The sequence below is a fragment of the Capricornis sumatraensis genome, chromosome 15 (genome assembly GCF_032405125.1).
Source record: "Capricornis sumatraensis isolate serow.1 chromosome 15, serow.2, whole genome shotgun sequence".
Classification (NCBI taxonomy): domain Eukaryota; kingdom Metazoa; phylum Chordata; class Mammalia; order Artiodactyla; family Bovidae; genus Capricornis; species Capricornis sumatraensis.
The window spans coordinates 30,040,695-30,064,777 of record NC_091083.1 but is presented as its reverse complement, the minus strand read 5'-3'; positions in this window follow the sequence as shown (position 1 = coordinate 30,064,777).

Here is a 24,083-nt window from a genome sequence, read left to right as displayed (position 1 = left end):
CACTCCAGTATTCTTGCCTGGAGAATCCCATGGACAGAGGAGCCTGGTAGGTTACAGTCCTCGGCGTCGCAGAGAGTCGGACACGACTGAGCAACTTCACTTTCACTTGTACCCTATAATGACTAAATCCCTGAGTTAGAGGATGAGACTGACAGTACTTCACAAAGGTCTGATGACTCATCACATCACAAAGGTGAGAAGGAAACTCTTCTGACCTCAACATCTGTGTCACGTTTTGCCCAGGATCCTGCTGTCATTTCCGTGTGGCTCTGGAGATCAATAAGGGAGGAGTCAAAACTCTTCTCCAGCACGTTCTGTGCTTCTAGAATCCTCTCTTATCGCCTCTATTTCTGAAGCAGAGTCCAGTTAATAAGTCAATATGGGGTGTGAGTATAACTTTTTCTTTAAGATTTGACAGTAATTTTACTTTTATAAACAAGCAAGGGGGGACTTCCCCGGTGGTCCAGTATTTAAGAAGAATCTGTATTCCACTTCGAAGGATGCAGATTCGATCCCTGGTCAGGAACTAAGATCCCAGGGCTGCAGGTCAACTAAACCCGTTAGAGGGAAGCCCGCATGCTGCAGCTGAAGATCTTATGTGCTGCAGCTAAGACCCAACACAGATAAAAAACAAATTAATTATTTTTTTTAAAAAAGCAAGAGGAGGACAATATTTTCACCACTAACTTGTAGGTTTGCTTTTCTTCTTTGGATTATATTTTAGAAAAATGAAAAAGCAATGCTTCTGGGTTGTAGCTGTGAGCTCTCATTATCTTGATCATCAGAAAGCACTCATTAAGCCCTAATTGGGCCAGGTGCTTCAATTAGAGATGGCACCATCAAATGCAGAGTTGTAGGAAGCTTCTCATTGTACTCCTAATGGAAAGACACATGTGTCTGAGAAGGGTTTAACTTCACATATTTGCAAGTATGTTCATTCCCAGGGGATTTGTTTTGTGTGAGTCTCCAGATAGCAAGATGGAAGATGAGAGGGAAGAGAGGGGGGAGGGTAGAGCTGCTTGCTTGCAAACAGACACGGGTGTCTATCACTAAAATATAGATATGCACATATCTATATTCCCCTGAAATAAGTCCTCTAATGAAGGCATCTCCCCCTGGAGAGTAGCATATTTAATTAGAATGGATTTATGTACGCCTTGACTCACCAGGATAGCCTCCAGAGATGAATATCTTGTTATGGGAAAGCCCAAGAGGTGCAGCCGCCAATCTTCCTCCAGCAGAATCTGCACATTCCCAACTAACTGTAGGTACAGGGCGTTCTGCTTCTAATAAAGACACAGATCCTGAGTCACTGGCTTCTGCTCATTTTTGAAGAATAGCCCCTAAGAAGCTGAGTATCCCTCCTTTCACCATATTAGGTAAACCAACTTCTGTAGTCAATGTTGAAGCTCCAAGAACCTACCCGGCTTACCCCTTAACTGTTGTAATTAGCAAGAATGAGAAGCCTCATTTTTACCCAAATTCATATCATGTTGGATTTCTAAATGGAAAGCACACAAATCCTTTACATGGAAATATTTATTTCTTTCCCCTATAACCAAAAAGTCCCTCTGATCATGCCTCATTTAGATCCAATTTTTTGTTGTTGTTAACATATTCTAGAAAACCAAAGTTTTCTTTAAAATAAGGTTTCTGCATTTCAGATTATTACATAAAAAGGAGAAATAATGATTTGAAAGGGATGATATTTCATACAGTTTCAGTTTTTAAAACTGAAAACAGTGGATAAAGATTCTAATATATTAAATAATGGAAGTGAATACTGGAATATTAAAATATCTTATGTTTGCACAGCCCCTCTAAACTGACAAAAATCTTGGGAATCTTTCCAACAGCTCCTTTGAGGAGGGCCAGGGATGTATTACCATCACTCACATTCCACCAGCAAATCATAACTTCCTCTGTTGATTTCAAAACTATGAAATAGAGACTGCAGGTCTAAATCATAAAAATTTTAGGTTGAATTGTAGATTGTGTTAAACTAAAATGTGGCGGAAATGGCCATTTATACAGGCATCTCTCATCCTAGCTGTTCTGGTCATTGTTGTTGACTAGTTACTTCTAACCCACAATTTATTCAGTCAATACTAGTCTAGTGTTCATTTAAAAGGGACCACATGGCCATGTGAGAAATGCCTGGGGTCCTGATCCAAATGGATTTATCTAAAAAACAGACTCACAGACTTCAGAAACAAACTTAAGGTTACCAAAGAGGAAAAGGAGAGGGAGGGATAAATTAGGAGTTTGGGATTAACATATATGCCCTACTATATATAAAATACTCAATAAGCACATACTGTATAGCACAAGGGACTCTACTCAATATTCTGTGACAACCTACATGGGAAAAGTATCTGAAAATGAATGGATATATGCATAACTGAATCACTTTGCTGTGCACCTGAAACTAACACAACATTGTAGTCAACTATACACTAAGATAAAATTTAAAAAAATTTTAAAAACAGATGTACAACAAATCTTTTACAAAAGCGAAAATGTTAAAAATTAAAAGGAACCACATGGCCATGTGAGAAGTTCTTGGGATGTTGGGTCACCCCTCTTGTCCAGCACATGTAATCCATAATAATCTTTTGGTAACTGACCTATTTAGCTGAAACATTCTATATAAAAGGAAGTTCAGCAGAATGATTCCTGTCTCTTATTGTACCCCACACACTCAGCTATCCCAATGATCATTTGCAATTCTGGTAAGGTTGTAGAAAACTGCTTTATCGGGAGACTTAACAAATAAACAGAAAGAAAGTTTCCAAGCTTTAACAATAAGACACAGGCAAAGAACACAGACTGAAATAAGGAATAGGGTGCTCCAGAGAAGGGAACCAGAGTAGCCAACGCCCTCCCAGAGTTCATTATGCCTCTCAAGCTGCTAGTAGGAAAGTTAATTTTTAAATGCTTTGAGGTGATTAAGAAGCTGGACATCACTCTAAATGTAAATAAGTCCTGTTTCATTTCCTGGAAGCTGACTCTGATTGGGGCAGTCACCAGCTACTTAGCCTGCTGATAAATTTCAGATCCATAGTCTGGTTCATAATTAACCCTGTCTTCTTATGAAGTCAAAGCTTAGCACACTCATTTGTAAATACAAGCACAGCCAGAGACCTCAGTGCTCGACAGTTTCACTGGGGAAAAGTTGGTTTATCACAGAAAGCCATATTAAGACCTGAAAGACTTCTTGCGTTGACGATGGAGTGCTGACCAAATGTTTGGTGGAAGGTGGTGTCATTTCCTTCAGCCAACAAATCTGAAAAGTCATTTAAAAGACCATCCTAGAGATGGAGTTTGGGTCCTTTTTTGATACCAGGATTTCAGTCCCTTCAACTTACAGCCTCTGGAAGGAGCCCAGTGAATTATTTATTTCCCACTCACTTGCTCTTTCTCTCTGTGTAGGCTCTATTCATTCCTCTATCTTATCGTAATGAGCCAGGTCACCGCTGAACTGAACTTAAATCACAACCGCTTGGCAGTGCCTGTTTTACAGGCCTGGATGGCCTACTTTATATTGTTTGTACTGAGCTGATGTCGGTGCACTGGTGTAAGATTGTAGGACTGCTTTACCCTGGGGACCCTCATAAAAATGAGTGGGCTGGCTCATAAAACTGTCCCACTGTGCAAAACTGTAAATAGTTTCCTTAGGGGCACGACAAGTCCAAGGCTGCAAAAAGGGCATAACCTCGGTGCCAGAGACCGGAACTGTCCTGCTAGGATTTGGACCTCCGCAACCCGGCAGGGTCCTGTTTATCCTGGGAATTGTAGCACCGATTGTTTTATCCATGTTTTGCAACTCAACACCATTTCCTCACTCATAGTTCCCTTCTGTTTCCTCTTTGCCACTGTTTGCAGACACAGGAAAAGGCCAGTGGGCTCACATGAGGACAAGGTCCCTGCTGGAGCTCGGTCATGTTGACGAGCCAAGTGATGATCCGTCATTGTCACTGTGTTTACATGAGGGATTAAATAAATAAACAGTCTTGGTACAGCTGCTGTTTTTACTATCTGCTTTCAAAATTCAGAATGGTGCTCCAGATTAGTTAGACTCTGACCCAGTAGATTGAGCAGAAATGACTTGGCGGGGACGCTGTGCGATATTGTTTGTAAGCCTTCCACTCCCGCACACTGGTACACCCCGAGTTACAGGAAATATTGTCTTCAGCCAGCCACTGGGAACAACAAGCACCTCAGTTCAAAACAGCTTCCTCCTCTGAAGCACTGAGGGAAGACTAAAAACTGAGATGCTATCTCAGATACAGATTCAGTACAGGAGAAGCAGCGCTGTGGCCTCCTGGCTCTTTTACTGATGGGTGCAGTACAAGCCAGCTGCAAATTAGTAGCAATCTCACATTTCATCTTTCCTAAAGCAACTGGAACCACTGGGATGGGGACACACGCGAGGACTGGACCTGCATTTCTCAATATAGGAGCCTCACTAATACCGTCAGGGAACTTGTTAGAAATGCAAATTATCAGCCTTAAGAATCAGAGACTTTAGGAGTGGGGCCCAGAAAATTGTGCTTAAAAAAGCCCTTCTGGTCATTTCAGTGGAGCTAACGTTTGAGAACCAGTGGCCTAGAAAGAGGAAACACAGATCACAGCTCGAGTCTGTCATCAAGCTGCTGTGTGCAAACCCAGGCTCTGCTGCCTGAGGATGAGTTATTTATGTCCCTTAAACCCCAAATTGCATCTGGAAAACAGGGAGGAGTAAGCTGTCGGGACCTTTCAGTGAATGTATTCAGCCTATTAGCATAGGGCCTGCTAGTAGAAGAGTAAATCCTAGCTCATACTGTTTTAAAGCACTAGAACTGGAACAAAGTATGTGCCTAGTATCAGAAATACAGAAATGAATCCACGAGTAAATGACAGGATGACAGATGCTCCACTTGTGCAGAGAAGGAAAATGCTGACAAAAATGCATCACTGGACCTCTGCTTGCAGAGCGCAGACGAAAAGAAAATTACACATACTCTTCTCGGAGACCTTGTGAACATCATATGCATTTAACAAGTGGGAAAGGGAGGAAGAGAGAGAGAAGAAAAAGGTAAAAGGAGGGAATGGGAAAGGCAGGAATTGGAGTTACTTGCTTTCCTGCATTGTATTAGATCTTTGACTCTGAGCATCTATTTCCTCCAAGTGGTTCACCCCAGAGCCTAAAGTTTCTGATGCCTCGAGGGTCTTTGTCCTCTTCCCCTTCACCCATGTCCCTTCAGTTTAAGACCCCTTTTTCCTGATGAAGGAGTTATTTTTGTTTCCCCTAATTCTGCTGCTTGCAAAGGAGGAGGGCTGAGCGAGGAATGCAGGAGTGGGGGGTTCTGAGAATGCTAGGAGGCGGCATCCCGGAGCTAAAGGGGAGAACCAGAAGACGTCAGCTCGTGGGGTCATCACCGTGAGCATCTGCTCATGGGATCATAGCGATCGTCTGATCGTGGCCTGAGAAAACAGTTTCTAAACCAACCCAGGTGTGAAGATAGATCTGGTGAGAAAATGCAAGCCACTTGCTGGAAATCTCTGTGAAAAACCAATGGAATCCGATAGCTCTGCTGCCTTCAGTTTGCTGTGAGAAAAGTCTGCAGTGACTTGATAGATTGAGAAAGGATTTCCCTATGCATGAGGTCATGAATCAACTACAAACCCAAACGGAGACTAAGGGAGACTGTCTGTCATTCAAGCTGATAGTGAATTTCCTCTGCTGGACACAACTACCAAATTCTAGAGAGTCTGAGAAAACAAAGAGGCAGCTGCAAAATGTTAAAAGGTAGATCTTTGCCTGAATTTAGCTGGGTATTTTTTCAGTTTTTTGGTCAGAAATTAGGTTCACCCAAGTCAAGGAACAATTAAAGAGAATAGCTTATATAATTGCGAGGTAAAGGCAGCTCTTGTAAGTCAGAATCACTGTGCTCTGAAACGAGAGCAACAGGCTTGACCCTGGGCTCAAGTCAACAGAGTTACCCACTGTCAACAAGGTATCTGCAGCATTATCTCAGGGTTACAGCCTGTAACCACGGTCCCACCTTCTCCAAGCCATTCTTATTAAACTCTCTTCATAAAGGCTGTGACTATGAATCAGGTATAAGTTACTCTCTAGTTGGCTTCCTTGCCTTCTTCTCTAATGGACACAGGATGCTGTCTATTGTGGGTGGGAGAAGTCTTACCGAGAGCCTACCATTACTGCCGTTTTCCAGCCTCTGAAAATATCTGAGCTGACAGCTCTTCTTGGTAGATAAGACTCCTTCTCTTCCCAGTCTTTTCTCTCCACCTGGCCCTGGTGAGCAGTGTATCGGGTTGGCCAAAAAGTTCAGTTGGGTTTTCCAGCAACGTGTCACAGAAAATTCAAACAAACTTTTAGGCCAACCCAATAAGCCCCTTCACAGTCCTCTTTTCCCGCATTCAAGACCATTTTCTCATTAAAAAAGGAATTCCAGCCTGGAGTTTCTAACACTGAGAGATGATGCCCATCAATGGTTGGGGTTGTTTTTGTCCCCAGAGTGTAGAGCAATGTCTACTGAATGAAAACCCCTTTCTCCTTTATTTTTTGCATAATAGTAATTCTTTATTCATGAGGTCTTTTTATTTCCATGAAAAACACTGAGGTCATTTTAATTTTTAATTACACTAGAGTTCCATTGATTTTAACTTCTGTAGTAGTGAGCACAGAAGCTAGAGCTTTACTCACCCATTTCTACTTAAAAAAATATATATATGAAGGAGGAAAAGGTGGTTTAAAAGGGTCATGGATTTCATTTAGTTATAACCTTTGGCTGTATCTTACTTCTAATGTTATGCAAACCTGCCCTGCAATTTTATATCCTATTAATTCTCTTATTTTTGTCTAGACCCATTGGCTAAAAGTATGGTTACAGGAAGTAAATTACGATTGAAAACTTGGCAGTGGATGTTGGTAGAATAATTAGTTTGGGAGACATGGATTGCTGTGGAATAATGGAAGAAACAGAGAACTAATTCTGATACGTATTTAACTGAGTAATCTTGGGCGAATCACTTCACTTCTCTGACCTTCAATTTCTTTCTTTTCTTCTGTATTATTTTTGAAGCATAGTTTATGTACAGTGTTGTGTTAGCTTCAGGTGTACAGCAAATGACTTAGTTTTATATATTCTTTTCCATTGTAAGTTATTACAATATATTGAATATAGTTCCTTGGGCTATACAGTAGGACCTTGTTGTTTGCCTGTATTTCATACATTAAAATCACTTCACCATTTTTTTCTAAGTTTTCTTTTTTAAACGTGGACCATTTTTTAAAGTCTTCGTTGAATTTGTTACAATACTGTTACTGCTTTATGTTTTGGGATATTTTGGTCAAGAGGCATGTGTGATTTTAGTTCCCAGACCAGGAATCAAACCGGCACCCCCTACCTTGGAAGATGGAGTCTTAACCCCTGGACCACTAGGGAAGTCCCCAAATCTCTTCATTCTTATCTCCAACCCTCCTCTCTGAGGTCTTTACTGGATTCTCCATCCAGAATCACCAGGTCTGTTCTACATAGAAAATCACTCCCAGCTGCTCTACAAAAGCTATCAGACCTAACAGAAAGAAAGGAGTAGGCTTAATCATTGGACCGCCAAGGACGTCCCTCCCAGAACTTTTTAGAGGGCAGTTTGTAATCTAAGGTAGGAAAGACAAAGCTCCCTACTAAACACATGTCCAGGAGCTCCATCTGACCTGGGCTCTCATTTTGCAGACTGTGGAGGTGAGGGCGGAGGCGGAGGTACAAGTACAGGGAGGGTGAGCACCTGGCCCGGGAGTCACCTGCGCATGCGCAGTGCAGGTGGGTCGCCTGGTGGCCCTTTGCAGACCCAGCCACACAGGGCTCCTCCACCTACTAGAGGAGAGCCTGCAGCGCCACGGGAGAGCTGGTTATTTTGCGACCAGCAAATGAAAGGGCAGAGAAAAAGCACCAGGAAACCTTTCATTCCGAGGTATCTCTAATTTGTGCAATTATGTAAATGCATTATGCAGCCCTCCTGGAGTCGGCACTGCTGCCTGACAAGGCCAGCCTGGACTGTTGCTCCGTTTTGTGTTGGAAGGCTGGGGGTGAAGGAGGGGGGTTGAGGAGGAGGGGAGATGGGGTCAGAGGAGAAGGCCTTATTCAATTCAAATATTTCATACTTTGGGGAATCTTTTATTTCTGCTCCATTTTCTAAAGTTTAGGCTGCAGCAGAAGGCGACTTTTCGTTGTATGCCACATCCATTTTACGATAAATCTTATACAGATTGACAGACCCTAAATAGAGTTATTTCTGTGCCACAGGCAAGATCAAAGAAGGCCAGTGGATGATTTGACAATAATGGGGAGAGGGGCAGACTGCACCCCTGCTGAAGGAAGATGCTGGGGGAGGGGATGCGGACCCTGTGGGAAAGGCACCAGCCAGCTCTTGGCCACTGTGAAGATAAATAATAGGTCCCTGACTCTGGTTTCTCCAGTGATGGTGGTAAAATGTCCAACTGAAATTAACACACAGGATAGCAACAGCCTTTGTCGCCGCTTGGTAAAAGCAGTTAGTAGTGTTTTAAAATGTCTTGACTTGAGACTCATTGTGGTTTGTTTCTAGAAGTGTCAGAACTAGATTGGAGGTCACGTAACATCTCAACTCTGCTAAAAAGTCTCGTTTGTTTTATCTGCAGTTTTTTTTTTCTTTAAGTATTTATTGAATTTATTACATTAGTGCTTCTGTTTTATGTTTGGTTTGTTTTGTTTTGGCCAGGAGATATGAGGGATCTTAGCTCCCCAGACAGGGATCGAACTCGCATCCCCCTGCATTGGAAGGCAAAGTCTCAACCACTGGTCTGCCCCATTGTCTACAATTTCCAAGCAGGTTTTTTGACCTCATTCCCTGAAGTGTGAGCCTAAGTTCAGCTGGAGTTCAGAGAAAGAAGGTGAAGTATAACCTGGGTGTCCATGAAGGGGGCTTAGGTCAGGTGAACCCTCTCCAGAAGCCTCAGGAGCTAAGAGGCAGCGCTGTGGTGGAGCCAAGGCGAAGGCCTCGGCCTATGCATGGAAAGCAGGCTAGACTAAAAGACTGCAAGGAACACTGAACTGGGGCTTCCCTGATAGCTCAGTTGGTAAAGAATCTGCCTGCAATGCAGGAGACCCTTGTTCGATCCCTGGGTTGGGAAGATCCTCTGGAGAAGGGCATGGCAACCCACTCCAGTATTCTTGCCTGCAGAATCCCCATGGACAGAGTAGCTTGGCAGGCTACAGTCCATGGGACCACAAAGAGTTGGACATGACTGAGCAACTAAGCACAGCATGGGGACTAGATGGTGGGAAAAAGTAGGAACCTGGCATCAGGTACCAGAAGGCTTAAAATTATGACATCTGTGCCTCAGTCAATCAGTCAGTTCCGTCGCTCAGTCGTGTCCGACTCTGCAACCCCATGGACTGCAGCACCCCAGGCTTCCCTGTCCATTACCAACTCCCAGAGCTTACTCAAACTCAGGTCCATCGAGTCGGTGATGCCATCCAACCATCTCATCCTCTGTCATCCCCTTCTCCTCCCACCTTCAACCTTTCCCAACATCAGAGTCTTTTCAATGAGTCAGTTCTTTGCATCAGGTGGCCAAAGTATTATGTTTGTGCCTCAGAACATCCCAAAAGTTATTTTTAAATCTCTATTTTATAAATGAGGAAATAGACTCAAAAAGTTCAGAGATTCAGTCAAGGTCATGAGATATAGAGCAAGGGCTTAGCCCCAGGCAGTGCTCTCCTGGATGGTGATAAAGGCTGCAGAATAGAATGAATTCAGGGTTCCTTTAGGTGGGAAATCATCCCACAGATCCTCCTCCATAGAGGAAGGAGGGCCAAGCCTTGCCCTGGAGGGGCTCACAGTCTCGTGGAACAGGCAGGAGGCAAAATCATCCAGTTACCCACCTGAAGAGAGCAGCAGGTGGGTGGCTTCGAGAAGAAGCAAAGGTCACAGACAAGCTCACCTGGGAGAAGAAAGCTGAAGGAATCCACTCTCTGGAGCTCAGACCCATCAGGGGAAGAGATGGCAGGGAGGCTGGAGGGAGAAGGTGGGTTTGGAACTTCTCGCCCTGGCACACACACCGAGATCTTTATCCTAAAGGGTAAAAGCAGGAAAATGGACTTTCCTGGTGGTCCATGTAATGGACCCCTGGCCAGGGAACCAAGATCCCACATGCCACTGGGTGAGACTAAAAATTGAAAAAAGATTCAAAGCAGGAAATTGACTGGGCTATGTTTGCCTTTTAGATGATCCCCCTGCCCCAGGGATGGAGAATGGATTCAGGGCTGCTTTGGACATAGAGGTTGCCACCTCCTCCTGCGTCCCCACTTCCTTATTCCTAACAGATTTGTTCCACTGACGTGATGCTTAGGCCGCATTGATCCTCCCAGAAATAAGCACACCCTGACCCCCTCACCCCCACCTCTTGCCCCTCTCACCCTGTTCTCGGCATTACCTGGTCTTCCTTGCCCTTAGGCTCCTGTGTGGGGTCAGCGGCACCCCAGCTGAGTTTCCTCCTGGCCCCAGCTCCCACTTGCAGGGCTTTCCCACGACTATGACTCATTTTGTTTCCATGACACAGCTCCCTCTGCGGACCTCAGCCTCAGGGGTGGCACCATCTTCCCATAATTTCTAGTCCCTGGGAGCTTCACCATTCTTTGTTGGCCTCCTTAACCCTACCCACCCCTCAGTAATTTGCCCCCTTTCTGTTATCATTCATTCACTCAGTCGTGTCCAACTCTTTGTGATGCCATGGACTGCAGCACACCAGGCTTCCCTGTCCTTCACCATTTCCCAGAGTTTCCTCAAACTCATGTCCATTGAGTCAGTGATGCCATCCAACCATCTCTGTCGTCCTCTGTTGTCTCCTTCTCCTCCTGCCCTTATTTAATCCTTTTGAAATTGAGTATGCTATGTGATCCCTGTGGAGACTATATACTACTCCATCCCCATATTCAGAGGACGATTAGTCTAGGGTAATCACGATTTGTCTAAGCCAATCAGCATTCAACATTACCTTGACCACTGTTCTTGGTCCAGTGATTGGCAAGAGCTTTCTCTCTCTCTCTCTCTCTCTAACATGTGATTTACATCGCATGAGTCACAACAGATGTCACCATAATAAAGCTGATCCTGCTGCTGCTAAGTATCTTCAGTCATGTCTGACTCTGTGCGACCCCATAGACGGCAGCCCACCAGGCTCCCCTGTCCCTGGGATTCTCTAGGGAAGAATACTGGAGTAGGTTGCCATTTCCTTCTCCAATGCATGAAAGTGAAAAGTCAAAGTGAAGTCGCTCAGTCGTGTCCGACTCTTCGCGACCCTATGGACTGCAGCCCACCGGGCTCCTCCGTCCATGGGATTTTCCAGGCAAGAGTACTGGAGTGGGGTGCCATTGCCTTCTCCGAAGCTGATCCTAAGAAGGTGGAAAGTGGAAGGTCATAGTTTTTCCCGTCATGGTTCAGCTACTGGTGATGCTATGGTTTGAGTCAGCTCTACCTTTGGACTCCCAGTTATTTGAAATAATACATTTTCCTTTGTGTAAGTCAGTTTAGTCAAAGCTATGGTTTTTCCAGTAGTCATGTATGGATGTGAGAGTTGGTCCATAAAGAAAGATGAGCACTGAAGAACTGATGCTTTTGAACTGTGGTATTGGAGAAGACTCTTAGGAGTCCCTTGGACTGCATGGAGATCCAACCAGTCCATCTTAAAGGAAATCAGTCCTGAATATTCATTGGAAGGACTGATGCTGAAGATGAAACTCCAATACTTTGACCACCTGTTTCAAAGCACTGACTCCTTGAAAAAGACCCTGATGCTGGGAAACAGTGAAGGCAGGAGGAGAAGGGGATGACACAGGATGGTTGGATGGCATCACTTGAGTGTGAGCAAGCTCTGAGAGTTGGTGATGGACAGGGAAGCCTGGCGTGCTGCAGTCCATGGGGTCGCAAAGAGTCAGACATGACTGAGTGACTGAACTGAACTGAAGTCAGTTTAGGACAAGTATTTCTATCACTTGCAGCCCAAAAGCATTACCTGGTTATACTAAGGGGAAAATGAATGGAATCAAAAAGATAGAAGAGACTATCAAAGTTGTCTAAGCCATAAAAAGAAAAGGAAAGAGAGAGAGGGGGGAAAAGCACTTTGACTGGCAGTGACAGAGGGAGAAAGGAGAGGACCAAAGCTTGGTAGGTTTGTCTCCACAAATTATGTGAGTGGCAGATATGGGTCACCATACCACTGATTCAGGTGAAGGCCAGAATGATGGGTAGAAATGAACTGTATACATAGAAACATTAAACTTCTAAATGTTATGTTACATATGCGTGGGTGCTAAGTCACTTCAGTCACATCCAACTGTTTGAGACCCTATGGACTCTAGCCTGCCAAGCTCCTCCTCCATGGGATTCTCCAGGCAAGAATACTGGAGGGGGTTGCCATGCCCTCCTCCAGAGGATCTCCCCAACCCAGTGGTCGAACCCACATCTCATACATCGCCTGCATTGGCAGGTGGGTTCTTTACCACTAGCACCACCTGGCAAGCCCTATGTTATATATATTACCATGATTTTAAAAACCATAATTTTTAAAAAACAAAATATGCCAAAAAAGCCAAAATGATGGGTAAAAATCGTCACTGGGTATCTAAATACCTAGATAATCCAAGCTGAATGTGTCAGGAGTCAGATAGGAACGTGGTATAAATGATACAAGCAGTCATCTCAAAGATGGCTTTATGACTTCAGGTCATAAAATGCTGTTTCAGCCTTGTCAGATGTTAGTGTCAGAATCTGGGGACATGGTCCTCCATCTGCTGTGAACACTCTGCCACTAGATATTCTAAGTGTGCACACTCATGGTACCTGGTGCTACAGCATTCCTGTCACCTGTAATGGGGTTTTCTGTAAATAAAAGCCACCCATTTCACATTTGAAGTCCTCTGGGTGTGGTTTTTTGTTGTTTTTGTTTTTTATAAAACCTGTGCTACACCTCCTTTAAATTTTTGTTGAGATGAATAATTCTTTTATAAAACAAATAATCACATTCTTGATATGTGTGTTCAGATGTATAAATCCGTGTTTTTTGCCCTCAAAATTTTCTTAAAACAGCACATAGCTTTACACAAGCAACCCCTTGAAGTGACCTTAATCAGTGAACACATATTTATTGTTTCTAGATATTTTAAGATACTTTTCCAGGTATGCTAAGGTCAAATCGGCCTCAAATACTTTCTCAACAGTCTAGTTAAAAGAGTGAAATAAAGTAAGCTTTACTAGAGAGCAAAGAAACATGGTAAGTGAAACACGCATGAAAAGATGCACAAGATCTCCAGAACTTCGCAGAGATCAGACTGATCAAGATGATCAAATATGACAGATACTATGGATTGACTGCGCAACTCTCTCCCTAAATGCCTTCTTGAACACCCATGCCAGAGCTGCCACCTGCGTTTCTCAGACTCATGTGCAGCTGTGGTATCTGGATACGGTCTTAGGTGCTGCCCTCACAGATGTTGCCTCCATGACAAAGAAATTGCACACATAGCTGGGTTATTCTTGCTGATAGAGTGGTGATGGTGGTTGAAACTCTCATGTCCTTTCCCTGGTGTCATAGATGTTAAGGTACCTGAAAATATATGTGATAGTTACTCAGTCATGTCTGACTTTTTGAGATCCCATGGACTGAAGCCCGCCAGGCTCTTCTGTGCACAGAATTCTCTATGCAATACTGGAGTAGGTTGCCATTCCCTTCTCCAGGGGATCTTCCCAAGCCAGGGACTGAACCCAGGTCTCAAGCATTGCAGGCAGATTCTTTACCATCTGAGCCACCAGGGAAGCCCAAGAAACCCAAGGTTGTGGGAATGTCTCCTGACTGCTGTGTTTGACAGCTGTGTAGCATCCAGACCCGGTTTTCCAACTAAGTTATTCAATACTGGCTAATAAATCAGTTTCTGCTTAAACTAGCTAAGGAGACCTAAATCCTGACACAGGAAATCAAGGAAGACTTTATAAAAAGAACAAGGAATCTGGGCTAAGCCTTTGAAAATTGGGTAGAATTTGAATAATTGAAAAGGAGAGAAGAGGAAATTCCAGGTGACAAGAGACAAAAAAGCAGTGGAAACAATATGTGCAGAAAATAGTCAATAAGACAGAAGAGAGGGCTGATAGTGAAGACATGTAGAAATAAGAGGGAAGCAGAGTCCATCTCAGAGTGGTTGCTGGGTCCTTATGAGATGGAAATTAAAAAGTACTGTGGGTTCTTACCCGGAATCCAACAAAAGGGACCAAACAAAAGGGGATGTCATTTACAGTCATCAAACTAGATAACAAAATTAATCACACTGCTTTAATTGAAAGCATTAAAAGAGGAAAAATAAGTAAGCAAAAAAACCTGAATAAAAGAGAAGTCCTAATCAAACACTAATTACAACCCAGAGATACCACCCAGACCCCAGGGACTGCTCCCAGAGCCTGCCAAGCTCCTCTGTCCATGGGATTCTCCAGGCGAGAACACTGGAGTGGATTGACATTTCCTTCTCTAATTGCCTAACAGTTAAAAATGTGAATCCAGAACCACATTCTCTGAGCTCTCTTTTCCATTTACTTGTTGTGTAAAGTTGAGCAGCTTTCTTAGCCTAGTTGTATTTCAGTTTCCTCATTTGTAAAGAGAATAGGTTTCATCTTCCTCATAAGGTTAGTGTGAAGATTCAATGTATAACATCGTTAAACCATGCCTGGTATGTGGTAAGCACAAATACATGTGCTTATTGTTATAACTAATGTATCAATTTGCTCAACTCACCAATCAAAAGAATGTGTGGTACAGATTAGGTCAAAGAGAATAGATGATCAGGTTTTCCACTAATACAGAGATGAAAAACAAGTCAGGTAAATGTGTGTTTACTTTGGTACCAATTTTAGTATTGGACAAAAGACAATTCAAAATGAAAAACATGATACGTACATACATATATATATATTTTTAACCTACTTTTTCCCTTTAAAAGAGTGTACATCAAACCATAAGAGTATACATCATTACATGAAATCAGTAACAAAACGTTAGCTGAAAAAAATTAACCCATATGTCTAGAAACAAAAACACACTGAATATACCTTATTTGAAGAAGAAATTGTGCAAAATTTTAAAATACGAAAACTGAACAATAAAAAACAATTCCTGTCAACATGCATATGCTAAAACAAATGTAGTACTCAAAAGGAAAAGTATAATTCTAAATATATTTACCAGAAGACAAGAGAGAAAAACAAATCACCAAGTGTTCTAAGAGCACATATAAGTGTAGGTCATATTTGTACTGAAAGCTTTTCTCTGCAGCTTTAACTCAAGGCAGGAAGATTGAAAGAAACATCCAACCTTCTTAATTTCTCCTGATTGAAGATTTCAATTTACGTTCTTCTAGGGACTGGCAGATTTGTGTTCCTAGGAGTATTTATTGTCGATCATTCTATCAAGGCTCTGTGAGATGACTAATTTTGCTGGCACTGTGCTCCCAACCAGCAACAAGGCACCAGCTGCAAGATGCAGTGTGAGCTCCTCGGCTTCCACTTAGGATTCTTGCCCTCAGGCATTTGTGCCAGAAACCTTCATGAGATCACCCGACTCCCTTCTTCCGAGGCAGCCCCAGACAAGCAAGACCTACACAGGCTTGTCACGTCTTTCTAGTCTCCTGGTCCTAAACCTTTTCATTTCCCCTCCTTTTCCAAATATTGATTTGGAAATATTGATGATAAGCATAGTAAGTCATCGAAAGTACCACTTGAGTGAAATTTCCTTCTTTTGAAAATCAAATATATATATAATAAAACAGAACTAGCTGCTCTGAATAAGTATATTTGCACACACATGCATTATGTGTACACATATAAATTAAAGAGAGAGAGAGATAATTTAGTCCTTTTTGTTCTAAGTTCCAAAGATACAGCAATAAACCAAAATGACAAGTTTGTTTTTTTTTTTTCTGTCCTGGAACCTTACAGTCTGGTCAGGGGGAGGTGGAGGCAATTAGCAAAATACATAAATATAGTTGTAGCATTTTACATAGTCTGATGATGCTGAGGAGAAAGGGAAAACAAGTAAAGGTTAAGGAGTGGGAAAGAGTATGAGAGAGATGGGTGGTGATGATTAAAGGACAGAGTTAGAGCCACAATCCGACTGCAGTCAGAAAAGCAGACAGCATTATCATTCCCTAGTGAACAAGAACCTCTGTTGCCTCCTTTCCCTTGTCCTTACCCCCTCAAAGCCACCAACAACTTCTGTATTTATTCCTAGTCTTTCACTTCTCCTCCTTGTCCTCTCTCCTCTCCCCATGACCCTGCTCATACCTCTCTCCTTCCAGGAAGCCTTCCAGGATGACTCCCAGGAACCCTGGCCTGAGCTGACCTCCCTGACTTCCACATCGCATCTCGTTTACTCTCAGCACGCTCTTTAAGCGCTTAGCATTCACTGCTGTGGACTCTCAGTCACTCATTCATACCTGATCAGGAGTGTGACTCTAACGTACTGGGAATAAGTGTTCATGTGTCACCTTGACCAGCATCCGCATGTTTTATTTCTCAGTTTGGAAAAGCTTAGGTGGGAGACACATGGACAGAGAAATGTGAACAGTTAAGGGAGGTTCAGAGTAAGCCCTGCAAGTTCTCCTTCCTGCTTTCCTGAAATGGATAAAAAAAAATGTTTGCCCAGTTGCTCCTGTGAAAAGCTGCCTTCGTTCGTGGTCAAGGACATTCTCAGAATCTAACATCCAGTTGCCTTAAAAGCGCCCTCACATTTTGCCACCTGTCAGAAGTCAGCTGAATGCAGGTTCACCCTGCAGCTTGTGCAGGAGGGTTATGGGGACCAAGGAGAGAGGCTTCCTTCTGAGAACGATGCAAAGGGCCACTCTCTTTTCCCAGGAAGAGCCCACTAGCAAAAGCATCTCATGTGGTGTGAGGCTCTGTAAATGGCATCCCGGTCTTCTGTTCACTTAAGTTCCTCCCCATCAAGGAAAGATCAAGTTTTTCAATCAGCATCAAGTTTATCAGTCTTGTTTTTGGTTGAAATTGGGTAACTTGAACCCAAGATTCAGGAGCTGACAACTCCCAAGGTAGAAACTGCCAGAGGAGTCTCTCAGTCGGCTAAGTGAGAGCCCAGACAGGGTTCCAGAGGGGCAGGCAGCAAAGAGTAGCCAATCCTACCTGCCCACATGTTCTTACTAGTAAGATACAGAAATACTTCAGGATTGCTTACATGATAGATCCTCGCCTGTCCATGTTGAATTCACGTTTCTTGAGTGCAGACACATTTCCCTGGACTTGTCTGTCAGTCCTTACCACCTTGTATGTGACACAGACTTCATCACCCTTGGTTAGTCAAATAGATACAAAAATTCATGCTACATCCTATCAGATATTTTTTTTATGGATGAGCTTCCAGTGGAAAGAGCCCAATCTTGTGGTGTCTTCAACTCTTTAGCTTTGTGTCCTACCCATGATGACGAGACATTGGGCAGTGTCATGCCTGATGGAAGGAAATTCCGACCTTAACCAAAAAAGAAACTGGCAGTAGAGTTCTAAGACTAATGTATCATGTCTTGTTGAAAGGGATAAGACGCCTGAAAAGACCCCACCACATGTGCAAGTTTTTCCTTATAAATCACCGATTGGAAACAAGAGGCCATAAATTACTTCAAGCTTGTGGGGTCAATGTCCAGGGATGTCAATTACCACAGACTCTGGATGGGCAAGACTGAGACTCATGTGTGAAGGATTTAACCCTCAGCAGAGCTGCTGCTGATGAGGGGAAAGCCACTAATAAGTGGGTTACTATTTACATGAGGAATAACAGCAAATGCTTACTGAAGAAGAAATAATTTTTTAAGAAAAATCACCTGAGCAGTAGAATTTCTTGTTTTGTTTCAGTGGCTTTAGAGATGGGCTCTAATAAGCACCAAACAGCCAGGCAGCTTGCCTTGTTATCCTTGGCAGCATCTGATCGCACACCTGTTCATGTTCATTAACCCTTCATGTCAGATAGTGTTTCTGTAATTCCCATGGAAGGGGCATTTTCTCCTCACCTCATAATGAGCTGTGTAGGGCACGCAGCTGAAGAGAAATCCAGTGAGTGCCCAGAAATCAGAGCCTGATGGTCCAGGCTGCATGTGAGTGAGATGGAGGCCTGGTCCAGGGGTCACTTAGGGCCAAGACCCCCTCTGTGCAGGGGCCCCAGGAGGCTGGGGGTCAACATCCCTTCTCGCCCAGCCAAGTGTGAGCGCTCTTTCCTCACCTCATAGAATGCATTCTCATCACAGTCTTGACATATTTACAGATCAACGACATGCCCATTATTTAATTTTCTCCCGGAAAGCCTAACTCACACTGACAGTAATTGTGTTTGGTAGAGTGTCCAAATTAACTGGGATTTGAAGGTTTCAAATGACCTAGGCAGCCCCATAAATAGTCCCACCAAAATTATCCAAATTATCTGCAAATTCTCAGTGAGCTACACAGCCAGGAGGAGTGATTCTGGAGAGAGGGGAGCAGGTACAGGAAAAACTATTCCTCCAGTGCTCTTCTTGGGATTGCTCTCCATCACTCCATGTTTTATATAGGTGGTCTCTGTTTGCAAAGCAGAAATAGAGACACAGACAGAGAAAACAGGCATATGGACACCAAGACTGGGAAGGGAGGGTGGGATGGATTGGGAGATTGGGACTGATACATACACATTCCGTTCAGTTCAGTCGCTCAGTCGTGTCCGACTCTTTGCGACCCCATGAATCACAGCACACCAGGCCTCACATTAGTATGTATAAAATGAGCTTCCCAGGTGATTCAAGTGGTAAAAAAAAAAAATCCACCTGCTACTGAGGTTCGATCTCTGGGCTGGGAAGATCCCCTGGGGGGAGGAAATGGCGACCCAGTATTCTTGCCTGGAAAATCCCTTGGACAGAGGAGCCTGTTGCCTACAGTCTATATGGTCACAAAGAGTTAGACATGACTGAGCATGCTCACACATGTATAACATAGATGACTAATGAGAACCTACTGTATAGCTCAGGGAACTCTATTCAATGCTCTGTGGTGAACTAACTGGAAAGGAAATCCAAAAAAAGAGAGGGATATGTGTACACATGTAGCTGATTAACTTTGCTGTACAGCAGAAACTAACACAACATTGTAAAACAACTACTCCAATAAAAAATAACTAAAAGAAAGAACCCATTTTGCTCTAACACTGCTCTGGCTTATGTATGTCTCTGTCAGTATTCTCGCTGCCCCTGTTATGTTGGCTTCTGCAGAACACCTGCCATCTGTGTGAGTGTCAGGGAGCCCCCGGGCACTGGCTGGGGCTCAGCAAGGTCTGCAGAGCTGGTTGGAGCTGAACCTCCTTTGGACCCAGTGCCACAGCAGTCTCCGCCATCCCTCACCTTCCTCATCCTTTTCCTCCATGTAACAGAAAATTAGAACATAGATGCCACCTAGAGCAACTGACATTGGTCACCAGTGGGAAGCTATGCCAAGCTGGAGCATCCTTCTGGGAAATCGCGATCCCCTCTGTGGGCTCAGAGCCAAAACATGCCTGGTCCCTGAATGCCCTGCTGGCGGCACCAGGAAGGAGGGGGTAGGAAAGAGACAGACACATGGTCTCAAGCAGCTGGTTCTGGAAGGGGGAACACCACCCAGCCCTTGACGCTCCTTCACCTTCAGGGGCAGGTGCTGACTCTCTGCTTTGTCTTTGCCATGTCCCTGCCAGGCATGGGGACTCTCCTGGGAAGTCCAGGGCTTTCTCTTTGCTCACACCCCATCCTCGGGCTCCGGACATGGCTGGTGTGGGTGGAGCAGACTTGATGGATATCCCTTGAATAATCAAGCAGACAGATCTGTCTCCAGACTCCCTTCCTCTGTGTTCCTCTGTTACTTGGGCTGCACTTTGGTCCTTTCTCATCCCCCTTTCCCATCATCGCATTCACTCTGACTTTACCTGGATAAAAGCCCCTTGAGATTTGGGATTTTGTAAATTAGAGGAACTGCTGTAGTGCCCTGCTTAGGGGCTAATTTTTTTTTCTCTGTCTTAGCTCACCCTTTCTCAGCATCTACGAATGGATACAAATCTGTTGCTATTTCTATATATAAACTGTGTAATAAAAGTTTGAGCCCAGATATCACACACATAAAAAGAACAGGATCAAGAATACAATAGTGGTTGCATCAATTAGATTCCCATCAACAACACGAGAGGGTTCTCTTTTCTCCACACCCGCTCCAGTATCTATAGTTTATAGATTTTTTGATGCTAGAGTCTAGAAAAATGGTGCCAATGAACTCACTGGCAGGGCGGGAATAGAGACGCAGATGTAGACGCAGCGGTTGAAGGGGAGGGTGGCATGAATTGAAAGAGTAGAACTGAAGCATGTACACTACCGTGTGTAAAATGGATAGCTAGTGAAAAGCTGTTACACAACACAGGGAGCCCAGTCCAGGGCTCCGTGATGACCTAGATGGGTGGGAGGGGAGTAGGTAGGAGGAAGGCTCAGAAAAAGGGGAACCCTCTCCAGTATTCTTGCCTGGAGAATTCCATGGACAGAGGAGCCTAGTGGGTTACAGTCCATGGAGTCACAAAGAGTCAGACACGACGGAGCAGATAACACACTACTTACCAGATACCAGTAGCTAGCCTTATCAGCTGTGAAATTCAAAATTATCTTCAGGCATATTGTCCAGGGTGACATCACAAAAATGGCAACATAGGAGACCCCAGCCTTCGCCCCCTTACAAAGATCAACAATGAGATAGCTACCTAGTAATGAAAACAGCCTAGGAGATCTCTCTAACCCACTTGAGAAACTTTAGCAATACAGTGGGGGGAGGGGGGAATTTTTGTTTTAAAACCTAAGAATAATCTCACAAGAAGAGAAGAAGAACATCTTCTTTTTGCCTGCATCAGCCCATGCCCCGACACGACTGAGCAACTAAGCACATATGTATGTGTGCGTGTGTGTGTGTGGGTATACTTACAGATGATTTGCATTGTTGTATGGCAGAAACCAGCAAAACAGTGTAGAGCAATTATCCTCCAATTAATTTTTTTAAAGGAATTCCTCTTATGTTCAGGTACCTAGAATAGTCTAATTCCCAGAGTCAGAAAGTACCTTGGTAGATGCCAGTGGCCGGGGTCGGGGAATGAGGAGTTGGTGTTTAATGCGGACAGAATTTCAGTTTAGAAAGGTGAAAAATTCGGGGGATGGATGATGGTGTTGCACGATAATGTGAGTGTATTTAGTGCCATTGAACTGTGCAGTTAAATATGGTGAAAATGGTATGTTTTTTATTATGTGACCTTTACCACAAAAAAGAACAAAAACTTGAAAAAAGGAAAATAGAATATAAGAGTAAAATGAGACGGGGTTCACCCGGGAAAGCTCTTGTGGAAATTCATAACACCAACCAGGGACATCTGGACAGAGACGCTGCTCCACCTCATTTGATGAAAAACTCCTGAGGTTTCCCGGAGCTAATGCAACTTGCATCAGCAAGCCTCTCTTCGCTCCCCTTCCGTCCCCCAAGTTCAAGTCACGGCCACCTCACCTGGACTAGGGGATCGATAGCCTTATGGCCGGCCTCCCTGCCTGCGAATCCTGCTCTCAGACAGTTTTCCACAAGAAAGGTCTTTTCATAACATAATTCTCTGCCTCATTCCCTAATTAAGACGCATTAACAGACGCACTCCCTTCATCCAAATGCAGAGCAAAAAGTAGATGAAATAGAAAAATAGAAAACTAAAGGTGTTAATGAGGCTCAAAAATCAAGGTGCATCTCTCCCTGAACCAGAAACAGAAGAGAAAAAGTCCCTGGGCTCTGCCAGAGCCACAGGCTTGCTGGGACCCTTTCTGGAAGGAGGCAGTCTGCATTTTGATTCCAGAGGAGCAAAGAGGATAAAATTACCCCACTCAAGAGTGGGAATCTAGGCTAATGTCACTCACAGACTACTGTCTTCACTCCCAACACCCACTCATAAAAGAAACTAAAAGCTGTAGCTTTTAGCTTCCCTGGGGGTCAAATTTTTAATAGGATACCAGCCCAAGAAGGAAAAAGCAGACAGAAGCGCAGTCTTCTATCAAGTCAGGAAGCAAGCCACAATATCCCCAGTTCTACCGTGGGACCACAGCTCTGGAATACCAAGTTTGGTGCAGGGAGTCCCAAGCAGCTGGGCCTTGGTAGCCACAAAACCACTGGCCCAGGAGAGGTGAATGCAAAGGAAACAGAAAAACAAAAACAAACGCCTCCCACTCAAAATAAGCCTGCAAAGCAAAATTCCAAAACAGACGGCAAAATCTAATACCAAGAAAGACAGCCAAGAAAATCAACATGCTCAGCATGAATATGCCCTCAGGGAAATTAAGTTTGTGGCACCATCTGGCAAAACTTTAAAATAGGTATGTTTGGTTGCCCAGTGAGATAAACGAATAGCTTCCATTTTTTTTATGGTATTTATTTATTTATAAGTTTTGGCTGAGCTGTTTCTTCATCACAGCACACAGACTTTCTCTAGTTGTGGCGCGAAGGCTTCTCATTGTGGGAGGCTTCTCTTGTTATGGAGCACCGGCTCTAGACGCTCAGGTTCTAGTTTTGAAACACCGGCTTACTTGTCCCAAGGCATGTGGGATTTTACTTACCTGACCAGAGATCAAACCTGCAAACCCTGCATTGGAAGACGGATTCTTAACCACTGGACCACCAGGGAAGTCCCAATAACCTCTATTTTTTAAAAATGAGAAATTTTAAAATAAAAACAAGCACAAATTTAAAATAATATTGCATTGGTTTTAAAACCAATACAATATTGTAAAGTAATTAGCCTCCAGTTAAAATAAATAAATTGAAATTTTAAAAAAAGGTTGTAATAAAAAATAAAATAAAAGGAACAATTAAAAAAGGGGGGAAATTAAAATAATAATAATGATAAAGGTATCAAGTTTATTAATAAAAACTCAATACATGGTATAGGCCCAGACCTGATATGTGGAGAGAAGGAATGTGGTACCAAGAGCATGTGTGCAGTGAAGATATATAAACAGTGGACTAGAGAGGCGCTTGTGCCTCATAGGAGTTCTCAGACAAGGAAAGGGATGCATGGTTCAGAATGAAAACTCTGCAGATTTAAAGAAAGACGCCCAGTGAGTCTCTAGATGGAAAGAATAAATTACGGTAAAGTTATTCCAAGACTTAACAGAGTAAAACTGCAGAACACGAAGAAGAAAAAAGAAAATGCTTATAGCCAAGTACAAGAATGTTCTTAGCACATTGTCTATATCAGCAAAATATTGGAAAATTTCCTAAATGCCTATTAATGGGAAGATGTATACATAAGTGGTGGTGTATTAACAGTATAATCACACACTAAAATATTATATAGCAGTTAAAAACGAATGCCTTGCTATGCCAAAATGGCTAAATCTCAGAAACAAAGATGTGTGGGGGAAAAAAAAGCAAGTAGCAAAATCATAGAGTGTACTATTAATTATATAAAAATTGAAACCACATTTTATTTATGTCTATATAAAATTTTAGTGGGAATGTGTGTGTTCGTGAGCTCAGTCGTGTTTGACTCTTTGCGACCCAATGGACTGTAGCCTGTCAGGATCCTTTGTTCATGGAATTTTCCACACAAGAATATTGGAGCAAGTTAGTATTTCCTACTCCAGGGAATCTTCTCAACCCAGGGATCAAACCCATGTCTCTTGTGTCTCCTGCATTGGCAGGCCAATTCTTTACCACTGCACCACCTGGGAAGCCCTTTACCGGGACTATAAAAGCCTAAATGTGAATGGTGGATACAAGCATTGCAGATTGATGTAACAGTCTCTGAAAAGAGTGAAGAACACACAGGCAGCCTTCGTGCACATCTACAGTGTTACATTAGAGTGGCTTGTGTGACTTGAGTCAATCCAAGGAACAGGCTAAGTGCAGCATCTAGAGGTCAAGGGATTTAAGGATCAAAGAAAGCTTACTGATCGTTCTAGTACAACCTCTTCATTTTAAGAAGGAGGAAACTGAGACTC